Here is a 6,162-nt window from a genome sequence, read left to right as displayed (position 1 = left end):
GCCTGCCCTTGCTGGCGCCGCCCGCGGCAGCCAACCGCCGGCGCCCAGCCAACCGCGGCCCCTGCTACCTTCGCCGCGGCCGGCGCCCTCCCCTGTCCGGCGCCCGGTTGGGTTCGGCCACGTCCTGGCGCCCCGCACCCGATCCATCGCCCGCGCCCGTTTGGCCCTATGGGCAACTGCCCAGTGGGCCCCCCCCTCACACCCCTGTTAAAAAAAAGATAAAAAAAGAATACTTAATTAATTAATTAACTTAATTAATGTTGCTTAATTAACCAATTAACTATCTAATTAGCCTAAGTAAACATGTTAGTTAACTAGACAGTCAATGACAGGGGGCCCCACCCCTGTTGACCAGTCAAAGTTTGACTGGTCAACTGGGTTCCCCTGGTCCCACTTGTCAGCCTGTGTACAATTTTTGTGTACACTGTGCTGGGTACATCTAGCAATTTAACATTAATTTCGAATTAAAATAAATTAGAAAATGAATTAAAACTTTGAAAATTAATATAAAATAATCCGTAACTCGGATGGAAAAACTTTGTACATGAAAGTTGCTCAGAACGACGAGACGATTTCGGATACGCAGCCCGTTCGTCCGCCACGCGTCCCTAGCATAGTGAACTTGCAACATTTCACCTCCGGTTCATCTGTCCAAAAACGCGAAACACCGGGGATATTTTCCCGGATGTTTCCCCCCTTCACCGGTATCACCTATCCCTGCGTTAGATCACCTCTAGCACCGCATTTGTCATGTTATGCTTTGATTGCTCTGTTATTTATTATGTTCCCCCTCCGTTACTTTTTTCGGTAGATCCCGAGGCCGCTGCCAGTACCCTCTGTGATCGACTACGGTGTTGACGACTCCTCTCTCTTGCCAGAGCAACCAGGCAAGCCCCCCCCCCTTGATCACCAGATATCGCCTACTCTTCTCTATACTGCTTGCATTAGAGTAGTGTAGCATGTTACTGCTTTCCGTTAATCCTATTCTGATGCATAGCCTGACCTTGTTGCTACATCTGTTGATACCTTACCTGCAATCCTAAATACTTAGTATAGGATGCTAGTTTATCATCATTGGCCCTACATTCTTGTCAGTCTGCCTTGCTATACTATTGGGCCGTGATCACTCGGGAGGTGATCACGGGTATATACTATACATACATACATACTATACAGATGGAGACTAAAGTCGGGTCAACTCGAAGAGTACCCGCGAGTGATTCACGGATTGGGGGCTGAAAGGACCTTTGTCCCGACGGCCCTCTGTGTGGATCTTTGTGGCGGAGCGACAGGGCAGGTTGAGACCGCCTAGGAGAGAGGTGGGCCTGGCCCTGTTCGGCGTTCGCGGACACTTAACACGCTTAACGAGATCTTGGTATTTGATCTGAGTCTGGCTACGAGCCTATACGCACTAACCATCTATGTGGGAGTAGTTATGGGTATCCCGACGTCGTGGTATCAGCCGAAGCACTTCAGACGTCAGCGACGGAGCGGCGCACGCCGAATTGGACTGGAACGCCACTAGGCTAGGTCTGCTTTCGGCCGCGTACGCAACGTGCAGGTGTGCTATGGGCGATGGGCCCAGACCCCTGTGCGCTTAGGTTTAGACCAGCGTGCTGGCCTCTCTGTTGAGCCTAGGTGGGGCTGCGACGTGTTGATCTTCCGAGGCCGGGCATGACCCAGGAAAGTGTGTCCGGCCAAATGGGATCGAGCGTGTTGGGTTATGTGGTGCACCCCTGCAGGGAAGTTAATCTATTCGAATAGCCGTGATCTTCGGTAACAGGACGACTTGGAGTTGTACCTTGACCTTATGACAACTAGAACCGGATACTTAATAAAACACACCCTTCCAAGTGCCAGATACAACCGGTGGTCGCTCTACCTCAGGGATATGAGGAGGGGATCACCGGGTAGGATTATGCTATGAGATGCTATTTGGAGATGCTACTTGGAGGACTTCAATCTACTCTCTTCTACTTGATACAAGACGGTGGCTGCGAGAAGCGTAGTTTTCGACAGGATTAGCTATCCCCCTCTTATTCTGGCATTCTGCAGTTCAGCCCACTGATATGGCCTCCTTACACATATACCCATGCATATGTAGTGTAGTTCCTTGCTTGCGAGTACTTTGGATGAGTACTCACGGTTGCTTTCTCCCCCCTTTTTTCCCCTTTCCTTTCTTTCTGGTTGTCGCAACCAGAGGCTGGAGTCCAGGAGCCAGACGCCACCGTCGACGACGACCCCTACTACACTGGAGGTGCCTACTACTACGTGCTGCCCGTTGACGACGACCTGGAGTAGTTTAGGAGGATCCCAGGTAGGAGGCTTGCGCCTCTTTCGATCTGTATCCCAGTTTGTGCTAGCCTTCTTAAGGCAAACTTGTTTAACTTATGTCTGTACTCAGATATTGTTGCTTCCGCTGACTCGTCTATGATCGAGCACTTGTATTCGAGCCCTCGAGGCCCCTGGCTTGTATTATGATGCTTGTATGACTTATTTTAATTGTAGAGTTGTGTTGTGATATCTTCCCGTGAGTCCCTGATCTTGATCGTACACATTTGCGTGCATGATTAGTGTACGATTGAATCGGGGGCGTCACAAGTTGGTATCAGAGCCGACTGCCTGTAGGAATCCCCCTTCCACACTCCTTGGCCGAAGTCGAGTCTAGACTTTACAAAACTTTTACTAACTTGGCTGTGTGGCCCATGGGCCCACGTCGCCATCGGGTGATATTAGGATCTTTTACTCCTCGACCTTTACTCTGGGATTCTGAACTCTCTTCTATTCGGGTTAAACGATTTTTACTAAATTCTAACTTTTAGGTTCTCGAAAATACTTTCTACCGGAGGGGCCCTTCAGTCCGGATGATCACCGACTGCACCAGAAGATTTCGGAGATACTCTTTGATATTCTCTCGAGACTTTGTGCCCATCACTTTTGCTATTCCCGACCACCGATAAATCCGTATGGAAAACTACTTACACTTGCCATTCATAGGATCATCCCCCATTGATCTTGTTATTACAAGATACCCCGAAGTTTTCTCTATTGTTCCGAAAATACTTTGTGCCTACTGCCTAGCAGTTCTTTGCCACATGAATACCCCTTCAAATAAATCCTTGCACTTGTCGAGTATCCGCTCATCCCCAATTGTTCATGTGTTCCACAAAAGTCTTCAAAATACTATTCGATCTTCCGAAAATCCTCTGGAGCCTTTGGCTCTTGAAATTCTTTCTTGTTTGCTTTCATTATGATTAATCCCATAAGTATAGAAATCTTATAGACATTCCTTGTCATTATCATTTTGAGTCTTCGACTCAATATGTTTGCGAATACCCGCAATCATAATTGATCCTTATAAATTACCTTTTCGGCTGAGCTGCCATTCTTTTAACTGGAATTGGTTCTCGACCAATCCAATTGTCGTTGATTGTACCCTAAGGCTATTTAACTTATCCATCCCTAATCAGAGCATTGCTTCTGATCCCTTGATTTGGAAATCATAATTCCTTGGCATTTGACAATTGAGTTAGTCAGTTGTTTCTATAATTTTATCTCCTTGCATTCTTCTTCCTCTAGTTGAGTACCGATGCTCACGTCAGATCCCTTGTGGACCACCAGATCCTTTGTTGGATTTTATCTGACAACGCCCTTCATATTCAATAACCTTGTGAGCCTTTCCTCTGATACATAATGCCTTTGGTAAATTGTATCCTCTGCTTTCTCAACCATGCTCTGCCTTCGAGCTTGAGTTAATTATTTCTAAAGATTCTGGTATATGATTCCAAGAAGCCCCTATGGGTTGAACATATGCCTTCACTAAACCGTGTGAACCCGAAAGTTTTCACGAATCATACTCTTCTGGTGCTTCGCCAGATAAAATTTCAACACTGCAACTTCATCGAACGTGAGAAGTGAATGAAGGGTTATGCATTGGAGAAGTGGGAGTCGACCTTGAACTTGTGTTCATGCCCATGGACATGATGTAGATCTTATCATTAAAGCTTCTCTTAAATTAATTATTCCTTTGGTATAAGTTCATCTTATATCAGGGATCTGGCCTTTTGCAATCGTGGTTCCGACCATGTTCTCTTTTAAATACCATTTCTCGTGCAAGTTTTAACACTTGTCTTATGTAGAGCAATACCCCCCGCCCAACCTCTACTTTGATATGTCATCGAGTATTACCCCCCTGGTATCTCGAGATTATCTTGGAACTGCATAACTTCTTATGAGTTCTTCATCAAGTGCTACCTTCCCACTGATTCCAATTTTTCACGGGTTCTGAGTTATTAAACACTCAAAGACACCGATAACTGAACCGAGTCCGCTCTACGGTTCAACAACTCTTCAGTAAGCTTCTATAAGTACGAGTTTGTACCCGATCACGCCATTCCTAGCCTGTTTGGCTATATCTTTGTCGTGACGATTCCAACTGTGCTACCGGGTCCTTATTCTCGGAGCACCAATTTGCGACGATAGCTAAGCATACGTCGATTTTCCTTGTCATACCCTTTCACCTTAAACAACAAGCTTGAGTTCGAGTTTGTGTCGTAGCTGTGTTTCCAATAACCCTTCGCTTCATCATTTCTTTGACTTGATGTCATCGCCAATCGATTACATCTTCACGAAATCTCTCGACAAATGTGTCGTGATCATCATCATCATTCCGAGCTCTTCCAGGATATGAATTGAGTTCATGATGAGAAATAGCATCCTTTGCCCTCGATGAATTGTATTATCGTCGACCACTTTATTGCCCTCCCACCAACACAAGCTTGTTCATGTTTGTTGTTATACCTTGAGTTCCTTGCTACCTAGCATTTGTTCTTCTTTACCATGGAGTATTACCATCTTTTATGTCAAGAAGGTCGTGAGGATTACTCCACCTCTTAAGAATTCTTGGTATGGTGATACTTCTCACCCTCACCATTCTTTCTTGGTACCCGTGTTGTTTCTAACCGGAATACCGACAATTGAACTATGAGGTGTGAATTCGAAACTTCTAGCAACCCTATTGCTTTGAAGTAATGGTCGAATTTCATTCTAATTCTTTTGTTCGTCAAGTCACCACTCTAACATTGATCGTGCGACCCAACCCATATTCGGGTGCACCTTTCAACCAATGTTTAATTGAGTATGTTTCCTCGAGCATACATCATTATACCATTTGATCTGACAAATGTTATCTCCTTGTTCACATAATTGTGGAAATCCATCTTGTCGGAAATTTCGATGGATTATCGCCGAGCCCATCAGCCACCTCCTCCTCTCCTTGGTTTAATGATGAACTATTGTTTCAGGAACCCACTCCCATAGTTCATTTCCTGAGAATCCTGAAATGTCATTTCGTCTATTTGTGTTGCACCTTTTATTCTCGGACATCCTGAGTCTGAGGTATCATTACACCAATCGGATCTGAATCTCGGTCAGATATGATGGTTGGGACAACTTTCCAAGAGTTATGTTGTTGGCCCTTTGATGACCTGGTAATAGGATGTCATGCCTAGCACCCCCCCTGGCTGGAGGACCTATCATTATGATTTCTTTTGCAAGGATAACCATTCCTCCTGGAGGAAGTAGTAGGACTTATTTTATAAGTTACTCCTGATGGGTCATTGGTGTATCCGAAGTCGGGCCCTTGATTGAAACACCATATCATTGCTACCTGAAGCATGTCGGTGGTACTCCGTTCATCACCAAGAACATTTGAAGCACAATGCTAATTTCTCTTTATCAATTATCCAAACACCGTTGTATGGGTAATGTCATGAAATTTTTCTCCCCTTACCTAAAATGGTTTTCTACCTACTATCCTGTCATGGATATCATTTGCTTGTCCTTGGGAAGGATATACCCCTGGAAAATGTGTTTAAACACATTTTTCCTTTCCATTGATCTGGTTAAATCCGATAATCATATCTTCCTTTCCATTGTTTGGTTTAACCTTTCTTGTGATCTATGAGATCTAAGCACTAATATTCTCCTACTTTTGTAAACACCTCGGTGTACAATTCTGTCAGAAAGACCCTGTTATTTTGGTGAGGACATTCTGGTAACCACCGATGGACGAGAACTTTGCCTATTGGTCCGCCTTGTTCAACGAGCAGGAAGATGGTTCTCTTCGTCCCTCGCCCTTGGTACCGACATTGTTGCCGACAT

This window comes from Triticum dicoccoides, chromosome 3A, assembly GCF_002162155.2.
Source record: "Triticum dicoccoides isolate Atlit2015 ecotype Zavitan chromosome 3A, WEW_v2.0, whole genome shotgun sequence".
NCBI classification, from domain to species: domain Eukaryota; kingdom Viridiplantae; phylum Streptophyta; class Magnoliopsida; order Poales; family Poaceae; genus Triticum; species Triticum dicoccoides.
Note: the sequence above shows the minus strand (reverse complement) of the source record.